The sequence below is a fragment of the Eptatretus burgeri genome, chromosome 16 (genome assembly GCF_056783735.1).
Source record: "Eptatretus burgeri isolate ZD-2024b chromosome 16, Ebu_testis_v1, whole genome shotgun sequence".
In the NCBI taxonomy this organism is placed as follows: Eukaryota; Metazoa; Chordata; class Myxini; order Myxiniformes; family Myxinidae; genus Eptatretus; species Eptatretus burgeri.
In genome coordinates, this window is record NC_140976.1 from 57,742,877 (window position 1) to 57,765,821 (window position 22,945).

Consider the following 22,945-nt stretch of genomic DNA (forward strand, 5'->3'; position numbering starts at 1 on the left):
ATATATATATATATATATATATATATATATATATATATATATATATATATATACATGGTCTGACTAGCTATGAATGGGGTTTCACCACGAGCTGAAGGTCCACCTGCTTCCTCTGGAACTAGAAACTTCCACAGAGAATGCATGTATTAAGGGCTTGTTACATTTTTCTCAGACATTAGAGGAAGCAACAAGCATTTTTTGTGGAATGATCATTACAAATGGACTTCCTCTTCTTTTGGATATATCACAAAGTTGCGGGGTGGCATCATTGCATGGCTGTGCTGAGAGTGTGGTTGTGCTGCTGATGTGCTGCCCTATGTAGGTCATGGCAAGAATTTGTAATTTGTTCAAGGTGCTGCCTATACCTCACTGACTCTTCACGAAGGACAGTTTAGGATCTTTAACGTCTACCAACTAATGCCAGCAGATGGGACGCTCAGTTTGACATCCATCCAAGGGACGGCACACACGTTGATGAATCACCCCACATGTGAAACACCAGGATGACAGTTGATAGCTGGGTCGGGATTCACAACCTGGGATAGACAGCTTAGAGGCGAGTGTGCATACCTCGAGGTCTAAGCCATGCTGCCAGCCCTATAAATTGACTGTCTTGCATTCGAAGTACTGTGCTGCCTTGAAAAAGTGTGTCCAACTGTAGCCACATTCTCCCACTGTCAATATGTTGCTTTTTTGTACTCTGTCTGTTTTTGCCTTCCATGAGCTTCGACCTAGTATGCAAACAAGTTCAAATGAGCTAAGATCCTCGTCCTCTTCATGATAACGTCATAAAAACGAATATGACGTCATTGTGATGTATCCGGTTTGCGATAAATTATCTGTGCTAATGCCCGGCTTGATTCCCACAAACAAAATTGAAACAGCTTGCCTAGTTTCGGAGATAATGGTATAGGCGATTTCCATTAGCGGCGAAATTATGACGTCAACTTTTTTTCTCGGAATAATTTCCAAAATCGGAGATGGTTGCTGCCTGCACGTGGGCTTTCTGCATATACATGGCAAGTTTCACGAATATCCGATGAAAACTCTGGGTTGTGAAACTAAAAAATTCAGAAAATAGGAATGACGCCATAAAAATTGATATGACGTCATAGTGATGTATCATATGTGCGGTAATTCATCTCTGCTGATGCCCTGTTCGATTCCCGCAAACAGAATTCAAAAAGCTTGCCTAGTTTCGGAGATAATTTTTCAGGCGATTTCCATTAGCGGAGATATTTTGACGTCATAACTTTTTTTCTTGGAGGAATTTTCAAAATCGGAGATGGTTACTCTCTGCGCAGGAAATTTTTTACATATATATGCCAAGTTTCAGGAAGTTTGATGAAAACTGTAGGCTGTGAAACCAAAAAGTCCACAAGAAGAAGCAGAAGAACAACAACGTGAGTCAGACTTCGAGATCCTCCACGAGGATCTAAAAAGTCACAACTTTTTTGTTTCGCAATACATTTATTAACTTGGTATTATTTGTGTGGGCTGGCAGGGTGGCCTGGAGCTCTGCATGCTTGTCTTTCAGCTGTCTAACCTGGGTTCGAATCCTGATCCAGCTATAAACTATCATCCCGGTGTTTCATCGGCAGGGTAATTCATCAATGTTTGTGCTGTCCCTTGGATAGATGTTCAACTGGGCGTCCCATCTGTTGTCATTAGTTGGTGGATGTTACAGATCAGATCCTTCGGTGTCCTTTGTGATGAGTAGTAGATGAGGAATTGCGAACACCCTGAACAAATTTCAAATTCCTTTCTTGACTTCCTGAATTGTAGTGGAGACCCTCAAGCAGGATTGTTGTTTAGTAACTGCTTTGGCTGCACCAACGCACTGCCAAGGGCATGGTGGATGATGATGATGATGATGCTGATGATGATTGTTCATGTCTTTTTGGTTGAGTGATTAAGAGCTTGCTTCATTTCCAAATCACAGAGTGGTACAGAGGTTTATGCTTTGTGGTTCCCCAAGTATCTGCCAATGCATAAACAAATAAAGGATAATGCAGTTGTGCTCCGAATGACCACGCATCATATCTAATATACACTACCAATCATGTATGGAGATGTTCAAAAATTACCGAATGCTGGAGGGAATTGGGGGAGAGGGAAGCGGGTATACTCATGCATCATGGAATGTTGGTGGAGGAGTTTTTGTGGAATGATCATGACAAATGGACTTCCTCTTCTTTTGGATATATCACAAAGTTGCGGGGTGGCATTACAGAACACTTTGTCTTTTTTGACCTGTTGGAAATCGTGTGCAAGGTACTTGCTGAGTGGACAAATTCACGACGCACCAGTGTAAGAGGTGAGTGTCTTCACATTTGTTTTCAACTCCTTTCCCTTCTGCGTGACCTGCCAATACGGTCAATAATCCACAGAAAGGGAGTCGGAAAAGTGTGTGGGGGTGAGGCCAGGTTATTACAAGCGTGAGGTAATCTTTCATGAGATGTCTATGTTACAAAGTGTTACAGGGCAGTGGAAATTTTGGGGAAAATATATATTATTAGCAGGAGCTACCTGGCACCGGTGTGACCACTCCTCATTTTCATAAATGCCAAGGTGAGCCAATGAAAAAAGCCAAGAATTCACAAGGTTTCGGAAAAGCGATGATAATAGAAAACCCATACCCCAAGAAAACCTATAGAAAACCAAGACGCCAAGGTGAACAACGAATAGCCAAGATCTTGTGAAAAAAGCCAAGGAGTGGTCACACTGCCCGGCACTGCTCAGGGGAGGTGGAGGTTGGGGGGGGGAGGGTATCCGATGCTGCCCAGCTGGGTGAGCTTTTCTCGGTGGTGATTTCACGACGTGGTGGACATTGAAAAGCTGTGGAGTTATTGGCCTCATGGTGGTTACCATTTGGCGGTGGACCGCGGGCAGCACTGCCTGACCCCACATCCCAATATGCACTTCATCGCAGCCTTTGGTGTCCTCAAAAACGGATGTCAATGCCAATGTATGGAAGCTTAAAACCTCGCTCAGATTCTGAAATACCGACCCCCAACATTTGGAGCCTCTCGATGCTCCGGTATGGCCGTGAAAGAGTCACAAACAAACACACAAACCACAAAAACGCACAAACAAACACACAAACAACACTGAAAAAACCTGACTGTCCTACGGAGATAAAGCGACAACCATTTACAACTGTTCACTCATTGTTCTAAAGGGACCCGTCAGGTTGGAGTGGAACATAACTTTAATCATGCTTTACACAAGCTTACTTGAGTAGATAAATTAATTGGTTTGGCTCTCGTCATGCTTCCATCGTTAGGGAGATTACAGAAGGACCATGCAACTCCAAGACCTGTTGCACGCGACACTGCCATTTTTTTGCGATTCCATGCGTGTACGCACATCAGATAATTTCTCTCCTCTTTCGTGTCGTTACCCAATATCTAGTCAGACATGCTCCAATCTCATAAAGAAAAGGCTACAGAGAAAACACTGCCCACTCCTTCCCTTTGTTATGATCATGAAAGGCCAGTTATGGAACGTGGGTGGGCAGGATATGACTCACATCGTTTTGTCTTTTTTTAACACTTGGGTTTCAATGGTTACTCGATTAATCGGACGATTCTTTAATTAAAGATTTAAACGTACAGATATTTGACAACACAACCCAAAGTGTCCTTTTAATGAAGTGAGCAGAAAATCAAAGTGATTTCCTTTTGGAAAATGTTCACTTCATTAGGCAGAGAGGCACAAAAATGGTAGACTGCGAAATACAAATTCAGACAAAACTATGGGCGGACTCGGACGAAACTTGGTGTACAGGTTGGGTGTGTGAAAAGGACCGATTTATTCAATTTTTGGTGAAGCCCACTGGGCTGGCCCCCCCTGCCTCACATCTCGCTCAGCTTGATGCCGTGCAAACCAAGACTTTCAAGATCAATGGAATCTCTCGTGAAGGAGTTCAATCTATAGGCCTGTCACTTCGCCATCACCGACAGGTCGGTGGTCTCTGTTTCCTTCCACCTTATTTCTGGTCTTGCACCCTCTGCCCTCTCCATGCTCTATCCCTCCCCCCCCCAAGTATCTGCAGGATGCACACAGTCTATCAGCAAGCCCCCCCCTAGTGAAACTGCATACATCCAAAATCACTGTTCACCTCCACTCATTTATTGCTCTCTTTCCCCACCTGTGGAACTACTTTCCAGGTGCCTGTGTTGGCTTAATGGTTAGGGTGGTGGGCTGGGGTTCGTAGGATCTTGAATTCAAATCCCATTCGGCTGTTGAATAAATACCAGGTGGGGTTGACTCTGACTGTCATCCTTCCGAGGTCGGCAAAATGAGTGCCAGCTTGCTGGTATCCTGTGTTGGAGTGGTGACCCATCCAGGATTGTGCCCAATAGCTCAAAAGATGCTGAGGCAGCAACAACACTGCACAGAGTATGGTCCCAATGGATGGATGGATGGAACTGCCTTCTGCACTCTCTTCAATGTCATTCTTCTGGCTGTCTTCAAGACAGCTGGTCACCACCATCTCAGGTCATCCCCTATCCAAAGCCATGATCTTTTATACACCTGTTAAACCACCCCACCCTCCCAAAATTTTGCTTATCTTGTCCACCCCTTATGTTCTCCCCTAACCCTCATCGTTTCCTGCATCCCTTGTTTGTCCGTCTATGTGTACTTTCTCCTTCTACCTTCTCCTGCTGTGCTGCTATTGGAGTTTCCCCTTTCTCCTGTTGTTCCCTTTGTTTTGTTGTGTCCTGATCTGCTCTGTGTCCGAGCTCTTCCATGAGCCTCGACCACATATAAAAAAATAATATAATAATTAAAGGTCTGGATCAGAACATGAGAGTTTTTTTTAAAGCGATTCTTCATAATTGAGACGGGGTCAAAAACAATTCATAACACAATATTTCAATAAATTTTGGATGGGTTATAACAAAACTTGGTGGATGAATTGGGTCGGTGACAATCACAAGCCGATTCGATCTTGGTGAAGGTACGGATGCTGATCCGGCCTATAAGTGGGATCCAAAACGTAGACTGTTCAGCCTGGTGGACGTATGCGCTCTATTGTGCTCGGTTCTAGTTTATATCTATTATCTCCTATTCCCTATTCTCCAATTAGCTTCAGGAAAGCAATCAAGAAGTTCAGCATACCAAGTTCTAAGCAGGTGATTATCCAATTATCCTGCAATCAGTATTCCTTATGTATGAATCAGCAGACATTCCAGAGCGGACAATAATTTAGACAAAATGATTTTGTACATCAAAGCATTCTGCACTGTGTATTTGTTGCCAACAATATCCAGTACACAGTGCTTCTCCAAAAGGGCACTTAGGCCACATCTCTGGCTCAGTGTATGCAAATCTCACCACAATAAATGAACTGTTGTAATCACTACAACTCACGATGTACCCACAGTTTAAACTCTGGGTTAATTAGGCTACAGGAAATGCCTAATTGGTAAAATATTAAATCCATTCTCGAATTTTAAAAGTTGATCATTCACAACTTTAACTGTCAGTTGTGATGTACTTACCGGGGTGAAACAGCAAGAGAATGAAACCGAAGTATGCATTGTCGAGCTAATTAGCAGAAAAGAGACCTCAAAAAGGCACTGAGTGATGTTTATAGCATGAAGAGTGTTTCAGAGAATATTTCCAGCTCTCAATGAGAAACCAAACTGTCAAACTGGAAATGTATGCTGCAGCCGAACAGCATTAATCGTATGATTTTTAGTTTCACAAAAGTGATCCAGCAAGAACGATACTACATATTGTTACGGCTGTGGAAATTCGCCATACACCATAAAGGACCCTCAGGTGAGCTATCTTCATAGGTGCATGTGTAGTTAGCCCAAACCCGTTGTATAGAGGGAATTTATGTGATTCATCCGGGCTGCGACGCTTTGAGTTAGCCATTTTTTCTTTCTCTATTGTTATTTTCGACCATTAAGCCGCCAACAACGCAAACAACCACTACCCTTACCTTCACAACTCCATCCCGCAAACACCGCTTCACCGCCATTCCCAAACAGCACCATAACCATCAAACCACCACCAAAAACCCTCCACCACCTTTGCCTCTCTCCTTCACAACCAACAACCGCACCACCTGTGAACACTGAACGTCGGGCTGTCTCGGGCCAGTTCGGCGATTGGTGCCGAACGCACCGAGCCACGAGTGAGAATGGCGGCCTTTCCGAGGGGAAATTCGGATCAGAAACGCTTCACGCCCACTTCTCCTCCGTCCATTTGGCGAGCGCGGGGCGGCTTGGCCCCGCCTCCAAGCGTGTGTATGTGAAGTCCGTATATGCAAATTTTAGGATCAGGAGAGGTTCACGCCAATTTTTGCCTGACCAATGGCTGACCGGGGGGGGGGTACGGCGTGGCCCCGCCTCCAATTATGTTCTGATCCTAAAATTTGCATATTGGCTGCTCCTGCCGCCTATAAAAAAGTCGAATGCAAGGCGTCGCGAAAAAGAGTTGGGTTTTGGAGTTGCTTGAAGAGTGTCGTCGAGAAGAGAGTGGGTTTTTGGAGTTGCTTGGAGAGTGTCGTCGAGAGGTTGCTCTTGGGGGACAAGGAGCGTGCATTGGCGGAGTGGAGTCGAGTGCGCGTGGTGGAACTGCAAGCAAGGGAGCTCGGGTCCGAGGCAGGAAGGACGGCGGTCGGCGACGAGGTTGCGGTGTGGGGGATCGCTCGTCTCGTCGCGGGACCCAAGCCAGCCAGCCACTCCCCTCCCCCCAGCGCATCAACAATTCCCCCTTTCCCCTGCGCTGAGATAGTGCAAAAGGGGGCCCCGTTCCCACCCCACTCCAAACGTGGTGCCAACGAAACCCGCCAAGGAGCTTGGAGTTGGGGCACAGCGACGCGGCCACATTTGCAGCTTGCCTGCCAACGCGTCACAAGGACGCGGGTAAGATCTCCCCAGTCTCGCAGACCTGGCTGCTCCTCCAGGTCACGCGCACATTTGGCCTACAGGCCTGTCTGCCTCTTTGTCTGTGAGGGTGGCTTCTTTCCTTTGCTTTTGTGTAAATGTGTGTTGGCGCTGTCTGTGAAGTAAAACTGTATAAGTGTTGCCATGTGTGCGCGTAGTCGGTTTTAACTGCTTTTCTTCTTGCATTTGCTTTTTGATTCTGTATGGCTGTATATACGTGCTTTCCGTGTGCCGGGAAATAAAATGCTTGCTTGTTGAACTGTGCCCGTTTCGCTTTGTCTTTTCTCCATTGACTCTCCATCCTGCTTCACTAAAGGGTTCGTAGCGGGTGCAACATCCCGATAATTAATCTGAACCATCCAGGTTGATGATAACATCGCTCGGTTATCCCGATAGTACAGAACGGGCCACCCAAGTGGCTCGTGTCCGGAGTCGACCTGCGGCGAGGTACGATCGCCCAGTCAACCATTCGCGCAGGTACTTAGGTAGATCGAATTTGGCGAGCAACCCTATCCCGCGCGGGTGGGCAATTGGCACGGTCGTGGTGGGGTTAATCCCCACCCGTGACTCGCTCCCGGCGTTGTTCCGAGAGGGTCACGACAGAATTGTCCGTCCGTTGGGCGACGTGCCGCGATTCGAGTTATGCAGCCGTTCGCACGCCGGCGGGCGCGAATTCACAACAATATTATAGCAGTGAAATTACAGGTGAAACACCCACTCCTTGGCTGATTGTACCTGCACATAATTTGCCTTCTTTATTTCTCACTTCCCGCTGTGATGCAGCGAAAGGCTCGACTGAACCACGGCTCTCCAACCTGTTCTTTATTGGGCTAGATGTTGAGCTTCTTCCATTGTAATTCCAGCTTCCAAAATAGATCCTTCTCCACCATTTGCTTCCATCGCGTTCTTGGTCTACCATAACCACTGACCTTCTACTGTACATCCTGCTTTGGTATATTCTTTTCACTCGTCTTTCCTCATCCATTCTTTCAATATGTCCAAAGACATGCCAGTTTAGATTTACCTATTCTCACATTCACTGGAATTTCTTCAAATCCTTCATTGATATTGTTGTGGGCCAGGGGTCGGTGGCGAGAACGACCGCTAGGTGGGGAAGTTTACGCCGTCTCCCACCAGACTCCCCGGAATTATAGGCCGTCTCTCGGATAACTCCGCGAGCGGGCGGGTCGATTAATCGACCGTCAAATGCCAATATTTTGACCACGTGGCGTCGGGTTAATTGTCTAGATCCACTATGTGAAGACTCCGTTCCGCGGCCAGGTATGAAGAGAGTCAACAGAAGAGGATTCACCAAAATGCAGCTTTATTAAAGGACCACACGCCAGCAGAGTTGGTGTTGGCAGCTCAACCAGCACTGAAGAGCTTCCAAAACCACGCTGAGTTTTGCATTCAAAAACCCTCCTTATATGCAATCTATCTCTAATTCCAATCTATTTCTGGTTATACAATAACCCTAGTTGGTGTGACAAGAGCTCATTTTTCAGGGCCTAACAGTCGTCCCTCTCCCATGTACAAAAAGTTTTATCACTGTGGGATGGTTGCAGGACAAACAGAAATCCCTTTTTAGTTCACATAAATCTAAAGAGAAAGACAGGTCTGGCTTTGGTATCACAGTGAGAGCCCAGCCCTAGTCACAGTGAATGAACCCAGCTTTATTAGTTTCTCAGAAGTGGAATGTGGGTTGTGCAGTTAGGTGCAGCCCTGTGCCAATGATGGACTGCCTGGCAGCATTTACAGGCTATGACCATTTGAACCTGAACAAAGGCCCAAGAGTGGAATGCTTTAACACAGCCTGCGTCTTCAGAGGGCATCGGGTGGATTGACTTGCTGGGACACCGTGCCACTAAAAGACAGAGAGTTTTACAGAGTATTTCAAAAGTGGGTTCGAATCCCTACAACCAACTAATATATATGTATTAAGTATGGATCGGATGTGACCATAACATAGCACTCCTCACACACTATACCTTAGTAACCACGCAGTCTTGGCTACCGAGGATTCACGCCCTCAGAACGTCTGGTCGAACCGGATCACTCTATCAGCTACGGTAGAGTATCAACTTCCACCTACCAACTCCGGCTCAGATGCAGTCGAGCGGGCCTGCACAGGACGTTCCGGCTACGATATACCGATTACCGGGCATGAAACCCCGTGTAAACTCAGATACGAACCATGCTAGACCAATATAAGGAGGGATGGAAACAGACTGGGTTCATTGGTTCATGGGCGCCAGCAGTGACCAGTATTTTCGTTGTGTCTGTGTGTGTGTCTGTCTGTATGTCTGTCTGTCTGTCTGTCTGTCTGTCTCTCTGTCTGTTTGTGACTCTCTCGAGAGCATAGCTCCGTGACGTTTGATGCGATCTTGATGAAACTTGGACACAAGCTAGATATCATGGTCTAGTTGTGTCTTTTTGTATGAGGGGCGTCCCACGCCCCTTATGGGCGGAGCCACGCCCACTTAAACGTTTTATTTATTATTTATTTATTTATTCTCGATTTTTTTTCTCGCAATTTCATTTCCTAGAAGCTGTGCGTAACGTCCATAAGTACAACATATAAAAAAATCCGATTTGATTTGGTCAATTTTGACGGAAGAGATAGGTTTTTACGGTAGGGCTTCCTCAAAAGCTTCCACTAACTCAATTGTACCTATCGTGGCATTGGTCAATAAAGCCCGCGAACCATCATCGCCTCCCGGCTAGTTTCTAATAACTTTATTTACAGCAAAATCAAAAGACAGAAGAGGCGAGACTTGAACGAATATGCAGGAATTTACAATGATACAAAAACACTTATACAATTCAAGGTAAAGACAGGCGCACATGCAGACACACATACAAAATGAAAAGAAACCCCAGAGTCTTTATTGATCCCTCTCTGCCTTGAGGATAGACAAGCTGGGGCTCAGAGTTCATGGATACCTGCCGTCGCAGGAAAGCGTGCTCGGTAATGCAGCACCTCGTGTGGCTAATTGTTGTCGGGTAACGGTCCGGGAGTTCATGCCAGGCTCGTGGCTCGTGACGGAACTTGCATGGCGAATCGTCGGAGCTTTCAAACTCCTCTCCGTGCAGTACCGACCACGACTCCTTCCTTCCTCGCACCACCCGACTCAGCGCAAAACACGACTCTTGGTAGGCTCCTCTCTGTGCACGTCCCGACCACCACTCCTTGTCAGACTCCTGTCCGTGCACGTGCCGACAAAACCTCTTTTCCGTGCAGCCACCGTGACCCAAAAGGAGATATATCTCCTCCCACCACGGGGAGGGGCCTTGGCGAGAATCATCTTGCTGTCCGGCCCTCATTGCCCTATGGCAGCACCCTATCAGGGCGGAGCCGTGGCCCTTGCAAAGAGACCATATTCTCCAGGAGGCCACATGGCCTCGCTCGCGCAGAGCAAGAGGGTCTGCCCTGAAAGGCCCACCGTACAAAAACCATCGTTTGTGGGGCCTGAGAACCGGAACCGCGGGGTCTCCCCCTCTCGGAAAATCAAGGTCAGGTAAGGTATGGGAGCATGTGCCAGAACAGCACATCGCTGCGTCCACTTTCCGCCGGTACTCCACAGGGGCCTCCATCTGGCCTTCCCCCAGGCCCATCCCCATCTCCTTGAGATGCTGGTCAACCTGCTGCAACCACGAGGCACGTGGTCGGCCCATTGGCCTCCTCCACTCACGAGACTCCCTCGCCGAGAGAATCTGGTGAGCAGGATCAGCGTCATGAAAACGAGCCACATGTCCATACAGCCACAACTGACACTCACGGACCATGCAGGTAACAAATCTCATCCGAGTCGCTCTCAGCAACTGCTCGTTGGACACAAAATCTGGCCAGCGATAGCCAATGATTCTCCGAAGAGACCTGGTACCAAAGGAATTGTCTCCATCTCAGATCCTTGGTCAGAGTCCAAGTCTCGCATCCAGAGAGCAAGACTGGAAGAACCAAGGACCTGAAGACTCGGACTTTCGTCCTTCCGCACAGGTACCGGCAGCGCCACACCCCATGATCCAGTGACTCCATGACTCCCCAGGCCCAACCCAGACGTCTATTGACCTCTGACTCACAGCCAGCAGAGACATGAATATCACTGCCAAGGTAAGTGAATCTCTCCACGAGCTCAACATCCTCACCACAAACAGACACAGACAGGACAGCAGCATCTAAGATGTCATTGAAAGCCTGGATCTTAGTTTTGACCCCAGAAACCCATAATCCCAGCGTCTCCAACTCCTCATTCAGCACCTCGAGGGCCCCCAAAAGGATATCTAATGTCTCCGCAAAGATGACTGCATGATCTGCGAAATCAAGGTCCGAGATCTTGACATTCCCAAACGATGCACCACAGCTTGATCTTTCCGACATCCTCCCTAAAATCCAGTCCATACAAGTGCTGAAAATTGTGGGGACAAGTACACACCCCTGACGAACTCCAGTTACAACTGGAAATAAGTCAGAGATGGTACCACCACACTTCACAGCACTCTCAGTACCAGAGTAGAGTTCAGACATCAGATCGATCAGTTTTGGTGGCACCCCACGAAGACCAAGAATCCTCCAGAGGACATCCCAATTACCTGAATCGAACGCATTACCGAGATCAACATGGGCTGCAAGCAGCCCCTGCCGAAACCCTCGTCTGCGTTCGGTGAGGACATGAAGAGCAAGGATACGGTCAATCGTTGACCTCTTTGGTGTAAAGCCTGACAGCTCTGGACGCTAGTGCTCAAGGAGATGGTGGCGAACCCTATCAAGAATTATCCGAGCAAAGACCTTGCCCGGCACTGAGCGCAGCGTCACCCCTCGGTAGTTGTTGCAGTCTTGGCGATCACCCTTCCCTTTCCAGAGAGGGACAACAAGGCCCCTCTTCCAATCAGTTTGGATGATGCCTGTTTTCCAGGCAGAGCACAAAACTGCATGCAATGACATGAGTGCAGCATTTCCACAAGCCTTGAGAAGTTCAGTGTGGATGACACAGATCCCTGAAGCTTTACCTCGTTTCATCCAGTTCACCGCAGCCCATGTTTCTACAAGCGAAGGTGGACCACAGTTCATTTGAGGGTCAGCAACAGGGATTGTAACACCCTTGATGTCCAACGCGACAGTTGGAGGATTAGCCTGGTACAACCACTCAAAGTAACCGGCCCAGCGGGCCTTCACCTCAGACTCCTCTGTCAATAGCCTACCACTCTCTGCTCTAACTGCAGTGCTCCGAGGGATGGGCTTGGATGAACACAATGTGCGAATTCCCATGTAAGCGGGACGTGAATCACCTGTCAACAGGTGATGCTCCACCCGCCCACAGATTCCTTGCACATCGGCCTCCTTGTCCACCCTCAGTGCATGTACAGTTTTACGCCTCAGCTCCCTGAACAGCTCAGCTCTGCCATTCAGCCTGGCCCTGCGACTCTGGTCAATGGTATCCAGTGTCCTTTGAGAGACAAAATTCTTCTTTGCCCTGCGGTGAGGTACAAGACATCCACCGGCAACATCAAGGTCGGTGGTCATGAAGGCACTCCAAAACTCTTCAGGACCCCCCAAACCTCCCAGACACCCCAAATCTCTACTCAGCTTGCTCGCAAACTCCTCAGCTACTCTCTCATCCTTGAGCTTGCCAACATCCAGCCTAGGCTGGCATAGTACCATTCTCCAGGATTTAAGGTGCAGCTTTGGAGTTGCTACAACAAGCCAGTGGTCAGTATTGAGGAACTGAGCACTCTGATAGACCCTGCAGTTCTGGATCAGCCTCCAGCGACAGTCAATGAGGGCATGGTCAATCTCCTTTGCCACACCGCCAATAGCAAGTCCAGCGATGAGCTTGTGGGTGCTGAAACCATGAACCAGCCACCCTAAGTCCATGACTTCTTGCAAAGTCAAGGAACTTAGTGCTATTCTGGTTCATAGTTCCTGACCCATGGGGACCAACACACACCTCATAACCATCCCTATCAGTTCCAGTCGATGCACTGAAATCCCCCAAGACTAGAAGTGTATCTCGTCTGGGGCACTGATCAACCACATACTCGAGCGTGGCGTAGAATGCATCCTTCACGGTGAGATCACTCGCCTCAGTCGGAGCATAGACAGAGACCAGGGAAGTGACACCTAAGGAGTGACGAAACTTAGTCTCATAATATGCTCGTTGACCGGTGTTACCTCAATTATCATTGGGGTCAGTTTATTGGACACAGCTACAGCAACTCCTTGGGTATGGTAACCATCAGAGCGACCAGACCAATAGTCGGTGTAACCACCCACCATTTTCTCGCCGCAATCCGGTCTCCGAACCTCAGAGAGTGCTGCAATACCGATGTCCAAACGCTTGAGCTCAGATGATAACAGAGACAGGTGATCATCCTCTCTTTGTGATAGGACATTCCAGGCACCCACCCGAAGGGACCGCCTCAGGTTAACCCAAGGAGACCGCCGTCTGGTGGACGACACTTCAGCACCACTCCGACACACTCTCCCGCAATCTGACCCAGGGATGTTACCCCGTGGTTTCCCTCCTTTCATCAAAGATTGGGGGTCCCGAAGGCTTTGCCCCAATCCCGTCATCTGGTGAGCTGCCCTGCGAAGGGAAGCTGCACAGGAGGTACTCCCACGGAGTGGGTTTTCAGATATTTTTGTGTTTTTGTGTTTTGCAGAATGAAGGGTTTTACGGTGGCCGGAGTGCAAATCCTGCCACCAACCTCCTAATAAAAGTAACCCAACTGCAGGAGGACGTCTGCAGACACAGTTGGGCACTAGATATGGATGGCCGTTGGCTCACAAGGAGCTCCTCCGCCCTTTGACAGGTTTTGTTTTTAATCCTGCTGGGTGTCCATATCCAAACACCCTCCTCACCAGAAAACCTCGTGGGGGAGACGGTTTAGTCGCCGACAACCCGACCATGGAACAGGTTAGTACAGGTTTACATGTTACCTGAAGCAGGTCACAGATCTAACCTGACATGACAAAAAAAATCAAGGTACGAGCGGCCAATGGGCGGTGATGGAGCATGATGGGCTGCTTGGGTCGTGCAGATGGGATGATAGATGTAAGATGAGATGTAATAACCTCAGTCGCCATCACAACGCACACATTTAATCCTCCCACTCAACAAAAGGACGGGGTCCTGACTACACACGTACTTACCGGCATAACTAACTTTGGGACCTGCATGTTGAGCACACATGGTTTCCAGATTCGTAACAATATCTTCATTCCTTTGCAGATTATTGCATTTTTAACCTCCGCCATCGAAGATGGATGGAGGTTAATGTTTTCCCCCCTGTCTGTTTGTTTGTTTGTTTGTTTGTTTGTGAACAGTATTACGGAAAAACTCCTCGACGGATTTCGACGAAACTTGGTGGGGCGATTAGGTATCGTCCAAGGGTCATGCCATTAGATTTTGGACTTGGTCCAAAGTCCAATATGGCCGCTATGGCGGCCATTTTGAAAAAATATTAGAATTTTTGTTTTTGCATTTCTACAGGTTTTAAGTGATTTCCAACCCCCCCCCCTCCAAAAAAAAATTGTTCGAGAAAAAAAAACAGAACATTTTGCAACTTTTTTTCAAAATAATTTTGATTTTATTTTTTGCATTTCTACATGTTATTAGTGATTTCCAACAAAAAACATGCCAAAATTATAATTGCGGCCGATTTTGGAACTTCAGGTGGATATACCCACGTAAAATCAATTTCTGTCTCAAGGAATCTAGTTATGACGAATGAATTGAGAATGTAAAAGTTAAAAGTTGACGTTGACGTCAAATTTAATGAATAGGTTATCAGGTTCACTTGAGTGACCGCGCAGTATTGGCGGCGGAGGTTTTGCACTCGACCGAGTGCTCCCCCTCTCGTTTAAAATTTGTTTCTCAACAAGTGCATTTCAAAGGAATCTTGTTTTTTTTCTCCTCTGTTTTTGTAATTCGTCCTTGTGGATGATCCATCATACTAAAATGATGCAGTTCTCTGTTGGTTGTTTTCTCCATTTGCAGGTTTCAGGAGGTGGGAGAAAGTTCTCCCAGAACTCAAAATCTCCACATTCTATTTTTTGGTAAAGGATCGTGAATCATGAACCAAACTGTGAAAATTCGTTCTCATAGCCTCGTTCCAAGGGCTCTTTTCAGAATCTTCACTGAACCTCTGACAGCCTCCACTCTGTAGCTTGTTTTCAGTGATATTCCCCGTAATGATTTTTAAGTTCTCAGTGAGGGTTTTCTTCATCATTCCTGTAGCTCCAACTATCACTGGTACAATTTCAGCTTTCTTCACTTCCCACATCCTCTTGACCTCATTCTTCAGATCCTGGTATTTGGTCATTTTCCTGATTTCTGTCTCATTTAGTCCAAAGTCAGTGGGAACTGGAACCTCAATCAACAATGCCGACTTTTACTTTTTATGTTTGAGTACTGTGTCCAGATGCAATGCTTTGTTTGCAATGTCCACACTTGATGGGATCATCTTGTCACGTGTGAGCATTATTGTTCATTTTTGAGGATCGGATTTGGTTTGTATTTCCATAATTGTTCTGGGACCGAGATGTTGAAATGTTTACAGATGTGCCAGTGGATAACTCTACAGACACTATCATGTCTTTCTGTTTGCTGTTCTGACATGAGTTTTTTTACATCCTGAAAGGAGGTGGCTGGTATTTTCTGTTTCTTCCCAACAAAACCTGCATTTGTCCGATTGATTCAATCCCACCATTTTATTAAAGGCATTTGTGTAACGTCCTTGGTCTTGGGCATTGATGGTGACTCGTTCTCCAACAAACTAATTTCACCTCTTCTTAACCACTCCAAAGAACCTTCCTGGTAAATCCCTGTCCTGTGAACCTCTGTTTTTTTAAATCATCCTGCTCTTTTGTCATTCTCCCATTTGTCAGAGTACATCTGCTGATGTTTATTCTTGTAGTTTTCCTCTTTTATTCTTTGCAATCATTGGCCTGTTTTTGTTTCTGTTTTGTATTCCTGTGTAGTATTGGTCATTTGCACCTGTTTTTGGAAGTTTGTGGCTAAATGGATGAAGGATTCCTTTTATGATTTGATGTTTTCTTGCTTGTGTACAAATCTCATCTGATAGTCTGTTGAGCTTTTTACATCCTCCGCTAGTTCTCTGACACACGATGTTCTGTGCACTTGGTTAAGCTCCATCAAACCAGCTCCTCCCTCTTTCCTCAGTACAACCTCAGTATGCATTGGTTTTTGTTGAACATCTTGTCAATAGAAGTTTCCTTGTTTTGGTGTCTATAGTGTTGATCTCCAATTATTGGCAGTTTATATTTCTGTATCTGCATGTGTATATGTATATCTGATCATTATAGAATTGAAGACAGCTGGGCCAATCTCCAACAAACTTTACATACTTGTTCGGGATACCGAGAGTAATGTCATTGGCACCAAATACCCCCTCCACCCCGAAGCATGAGGGTGGGGAGACGACTTTCAATTCTTGGCTGTACATATGGAATTGTGCAATTTCTTTAACCACTGATCTCTGCCAGAGGGAGGAGGTATCAACACCATATTTCACTCCCTCAGGGAGTGGGTATTATTCATATATCAAAATTGGTGTAACTATTAGATTGAATTCTTTAATTTTTACCATTACTGAGATGTCCCTCCATTTCCACAAAAGTGACTTTAATGTGTTATTAGCGGTCACAATCCCTGCTTTTCCTCTTATGATGAATTTTGTCATTTTTCTATCAGATGTTACCATGAACCCAAAATATTGAAACTCATTTGCTTGTTTTAAATTATGCCATCCTATTTGTATGAAAGAGAACGCGGTATTTATTAATTCATCAAGCCAAAACAAACTAAACTAGAAAACATCTGAAAATCCAAAGCCCCGTCAGCTTTGTATTCGGACTTCTTCCATATGTCAAACTAAATGGTATACTTGACCTTTTCACCAAATTATTAATTTCTCTTCTCTATTTTCTCATTATACATTTTTTTGAAAATTTGATGACAAAAGCTAAAAATAATAATTAAAATTTCAGGTCAATTGGATGAAAATTGATGATTTTATGTAATGCTGATCTTTGACCTTTTGACAAAATTATTAATTTGCTTTCTTTATATTCTAATAATAAGGCTTTGTTGAAAATTTAATAACAGGCTCAAATGGTTAAAAAAAAAAGTTACGGCCTGGACAGACACCCAGACACACACACACAAGTGATGGCAAGACCCTGTCTGCCGCTGCGCGGGGGGCGGACGAAGAAATAAGTAAATAGACAAGTGTGAAACACAGACATGGTAGCAATAACCTAAATCGAATACAATTTCACAGTTCTTTTAGGCATTTGTTCTTCTCGTCTCTTCACGAACATCACTTCCGTATCCATTCACTTTCTCCCTGGAAAACATCTGAAAATTTGGGTTTTTTTTAATTGTCATTGGAAGACTCTTATTTTCTAGTTCTTAAATCAAAATAGTTCTTCCATCCTTAATACGAATGCAGTCGGATTTCTATCGAATCTACCAACAGTACTTCATCATCAGAAAAATACAGATCTTGCACAGTTTCTTCACCAACTGTTCATCCTCAAATACCGTACACGTAATGTGCTTCATAAATACATTAAACAATTCCGGTGAGAAAGCATATCCAAGTCTTACTCCCCCGTTTTTGTTTCAAAGCACTCCCCAATATTCTTAAGCATGGAAAACTGCTATATACCCCTTCGTATATCTTCTTCAATTCCTGGAACAAGTGAAAAAGACTCTCACATACCTGGGGAAGATTATCACAGACGATGGGAGAGCTACCGGGCCATACTCCACAAGTTCCATAATGATCTAGCCCACAAGGTCACCCCAAACCAGCTCAGCATGGCCTGATTTATGCAGAACGGTGCACCCCCACAAACAGCTGGGGGCACCATCACTTTCCTGCGGCAGCTCTTCAGAAACCTCCTCGTTGCCCTGGCTAACACTCATGACTGGGCACCCCATAGCCCAGACCTGGACTACTGGTTCTGGGGAGGCTGCCAAGCGCTCTGTCTATCCCAACTGCACTGCCACACTGGATGATCTGAAGAAGGAGGTGTGAGACTACATCCATGCAGTGCCACATGAGACCTACAGGAAAGTTGGACATAACTTTGGAGTCAGGATTAATGCCTGTCTGAACACATCGAGAACGTCAATTACAGGGATTTTGCATAAATGCCAATTTCAGACCTTGGGCTCTCAGCAACTCGAGCAATGACTTCCTCCAATCGCAATAAGTTAGTGAAAATTCCATGTCATAAGAAAATGTCATTTCCTAAGCTGTCATAAGCCTCCCACCTTTCTCGGCTTCACGTTGTGGAAACCAAGGCATTTTGGATCATTGGTATCTCCCGCGATGTGACTGAGTCTTTGGACCTCTCACTCTCTCACCGCAGGCAGGTCGGTGATATTTCTGTCTTCTCCCGTCTCCTCTCCAGTCTCGCCACCCCCCCCCCCTTGCTGTGTCTGTGATATGTCCCCACCATACTTCCGCAGGACGCTCAAGGTCCGCCAACAACCCCCTTCTGGTAAAACTACCAAAATCAAGAATCACTGTTCACCTTCACTCTTTCATTCCTCTTTTTCCCCGTCTTTGGAATAAACTCCCACACTCTGTTCAATCCTATTCTTCCATCCAGGCCTTCAAAACAGTTGTTCACCACCACATCTTATCGTCCCCCATCCAAAATCCTCGATCTTTTCTACCCCCATTAATCCACCCCAAACCGACCTCCTTCAAATTCCCTGCTTTCCTTCCTGAAAGTCCCTGTAATGTCCATCTTGTATTCCCCATGTTCCCCACCCCATCCCTCTCCCTTCCACAAATGTCTCTGTTCCCCACTGTTTAGTCCTTCCCACTCCCGCCCCTCTTGTCTCATGCCCCCCTTTGCTGTGCGTTGTGTGTTAGCTCTCAAACGAGCCTCGACAAGGTATACAAAAAAAAAGAAAAAAGAATGCCATAAGCAGAAGCAACCTGGTGTTGGCTAAGTGGTTAGGGTGGTGGCTTGGGATCCTATGGTCCTGAGTTCAAGCTATGTTGTCTGCTGAATTAACACCAGGGGGTTGACTCAGCCTGTCATCCTTCCGAGGTCGGCGAAATGAGAGCCAGTGTAGCAGATAAAAAGATTGGACACGATGGGTAGGGGGATTAATGGATTGATTAAATCTGGTATTGGTGTGGTGCAGGCATGATGGGCAGAATGGCCTCCTTCTGCACCTTAATTCCTTGTAAACCTTGTAATTCCTTGAAAGTAATGTTTGGTTCATGTTCCTGAGATTTCTCTTTCTTTGTAAATACACATTTAAAGTTGTATCCCTCTTTTTGAAACACCCTGTAAATAAAATCCTGTTCGTTTTTGCCCTGTGTATGTATATTTGTGTGTATGTGTATGTATTGTTATGTTTGGGGAGGGAGTGTGGGGTAGATATCACCATAGAGAAGATAGGAATCTATTGAGTGGCATGGTCCATGTCCTGTAGTTAGCCATCTTGATGTATAAGTTGAGAAACGTTCGCTTAAGAAATGTCTTGCTTGAAGGTGCACCATACAGGGGGTGGTGCGTGGTAATAGTGAGGTATTATGGTTGAGGAAAGTATGCATATAACCGCCATGTCTACCTCTACTAGGGGGCACCGGGGACTCGGAAAGAGAGAGGATAAATGGCAGAGCTTGGAAGACCTCGAGAATGAGGTGGGGCGGGAGGAGGAGTGATGGGTGCCTCCCAAGGGGGAGGAGCATTTCCCAGGAAGAAGAAGGAAGAGCCTGATCATCAGAGGTTGTGCGATAGTGATGGGCGATTCCTGAAATTTTGGAGTCGATGCGATTCCGAGTACATTTTTCTCATAATCGATGGAATCGAGCTTTTTTCGTTTGCTTTTTTGAGGGTTTGGGTGGGAACTATAAGGTACAACTGATGCTGAGAAGGGATGGTGGAGGGGTGGGTGTGTTTTCTTTGAACCATCAATTTTTGTTTTTTATTGGAAAGAGTCGTAAAGAGTCAGGTTGAGGCTCATTAGGAATCATCTCTATTTTTACAGAAAACAGTGGTGCAAAAAAAAATAAAACAATACAATGAAAAAAAAAATCAATTGTATCTAAATGGAAAATTTCAATTGCAACGGAAGTGGTTTGCAAACAATTATAAATCATTATTCTTGTTCAAAAACAACATCATATTCACATTTTGGAGTTTTATCCTGTTCCTTTTTGCTGATGTCAACTCCCCTGCTTTGGAAAACACACACTCAGCAGGAACAGAAGTTTCAGGAGCACAAAGGTATTTTCTGGCCAGTTTGTGAAGCTTGGGAAATTATGATTCATTCACTCTCCACCAGTGCAGGGGATCACCAGCCCTCAGGATGTTGTCTTCTTTCTTCAAGTATCTCCGAATTTCAACAGGTGCCCCGGCGATGTCGCGCGATGGAGGATTTGTTATTTACTTATTTGGCATGGGGGTGGTGTACCTTGAATGTACCTGCACCTCCACTTGTTTATATTATATTCGGGAACGATTGCAGAAACGATGTGGCATTACACCGTCCAAATAAAGGAATGTGTTTATAAATAAATAAAGGAATGAAAAATCACACAAAATTACACAAAAATCTTAATTTAACGTCGCTGGTGTGAATAGCCTGATTTAGAGGTGTCAAAATGAACGGTTGGAGTTTTGCTGGGGAAGTGTGTTGGTGTATTCAGTGTGGTGTGTATGGTGTTGAGTGTGGTGTTTCAATGTGCTGTGGGAATGATTTATTCTGGGTGTATGGCATAATAAAGGTGCATTGAGTGGAGTGGTGTGTTCAGCTGACAAGTGATGGCCTCGAGCCCTGCCCCGAGACTTTGGGTCTATGCACACTCACCTCTCAGCTGTCTAGCCGTGGTTTGAATCCTGACCCAGAAATAAGCACCGGTCAGGTCACCCCAGTCATCCGGTGTTTCACAGGCAGGATGATTCATCAATGTGTGTGTCGTCTTTTAGATGGATGTTAAACAGACATCCCATGGATGAGCGCCCAACGATCTTACCATTATAGAAAAAAAATGCACGATCAATCCCATGGATTTATTTTTGGACGCAATTTCGGATTTAGTTGAAGTGTTCAAAGCAGAATAATGTGAAAATAATTACCCATAACAAGCAATAGGCATGTTTTTGTCCTCATGTATGTAATTCAGATTGCAACGATCAATTTTCTCTCCACCGCCCAAATAAAGGGACGAGCCAATGACTCCATTGTTAACCTCCGCCATCGAAGATGGATGGAGGTTACTGTTTTCACCGCTTTCTGTTTCTTTGTTTGTTACTTACGAAATCTAAAGATTTCATAAGTATATTGATGACTTCCCTTTCTGTTTGTTTGTTTGTTTGTGTGTTTGTTTGTTTGTTTGTAGGCACTATAAGTCGAGAAAGGAAGAAACTACCAATGTCAAATTGCACCAAGTGATTCAGGAGGGTGATGGCTAGTGCTGATTAGATTTTGGTCAAAATCGGTCAAAAGTCAAGGTCACAGTGAGGTCAAATATTCGATTTTTGATGGTTTGGTACAGATAACTCGAGAACGGAAGAAGCTACCAATGTCAAATTAAACCACGTGATTCAGGAGGGTGATGGCTAGTGCTGATTAGATTTTGGTCAAAATCGGTCAAAAGTCAAGGTCACAGTGAGGTCATATATTCGATTTTTGATGATCTGGTACAGATAACTCGAGAACGGAAGAAGCTACCAATGTCAAATTAAACCACGTGATTCAGGAGGGTGATGGCTAGTGCTGATTAGATTTTGGTCAAAATCGGTCAAAGGTCAAGGTCACAGTGAGGTAAAACATCCAAAAAATGATAACTCAAGAATGGAAGAAGCTACCAATGTCAAATTACACCACATGATTCAGGAGGGTGGTGGCCAGCGCTGATTAGATTTTGGTCAAAATCGGTCAAAGGTCAAGGTCACAGTGAGGTCAAACATCCAAAACATTCGATTTTTGATGGTTTGGTACAGAATCATTGTAGAAACTTCTGTTTTGCGTCGCTACCTTCTCGAGAGACAGCTTTTATTAGACAAGGTCAGAGGTCAAGTTGACGATTTCGTAAGTACCAGTCTATGACTGCTTGTTTGTTTGTTTGTTTGTTTGTGAACAGTATTACGGAAAAACTCCTCGACGGATTTTGACGAAACTTGGTGGGGGGGTTAGGTATGGTCCAAGGATCATGCCATTAGATTTTGGACTTGGTCCAAAATCCAATATGGCCGCTATGGCGGCCAATTTTTAAAATATTTGAATTTTTTTTTTTTTGCATTTCTACATGTTTTAAGTGATTTCCAACCCCCCCCACAAAAAAAATTGTAAGAGAAAAAAAAATTTGCAAATTTTTTTTCAACAAAATTTCGATTTTTTTTTTTTTTGCATTTCTACATGTTATAAGTGATTTCCAAAAAAAAAAAACATGCCAAAATTATAATTGCGGCTGATTTTGGAACTTCATGTTGGTATACCCACGTAAAATCAATTTCTGTCTCAAGGAATCTCATTATGATGAATGAATTGAGTATGTAAAAGTTAAAAGTAAAAGGGAAAGTTGCAAACTATAACTCTGTGAGCACTGTTGACGTCAAATTGAATGAATAGGATATCAGGTTCACTTGAGTGACCGAGCAGTATTGGCGGCGGAGGTTTTGCACTCTACCGAGTGCTCCCCCTCTAGTTGTTGTTGTTGTTTTGAACTTGGCATCTGTTGAGGTTGTGTGTGTGTGTGTGTGTGTGTGTGTGTGTGTGTGTGTGTGTGTGTGTGTAACTGTATTTTGTTGACAAATTTCTGCCCTCACCGTGAATCCTCCCCAGGGAAGGTCATTTCCTGGACTATTTGTTTCAAAGAATTATTTGCATGTAATTCATAAATTTGTGTGTATTGTTATCCTCTGTGTTGTGTTGAGTTTTGTGTACCCATCATTTTGACAGGCTTTTTTCCTCGTCCATATATAATGGAGCAAGTTTATGTATGTATGTGTTAAAATGTAAGACCAAGAAGGAACCCGA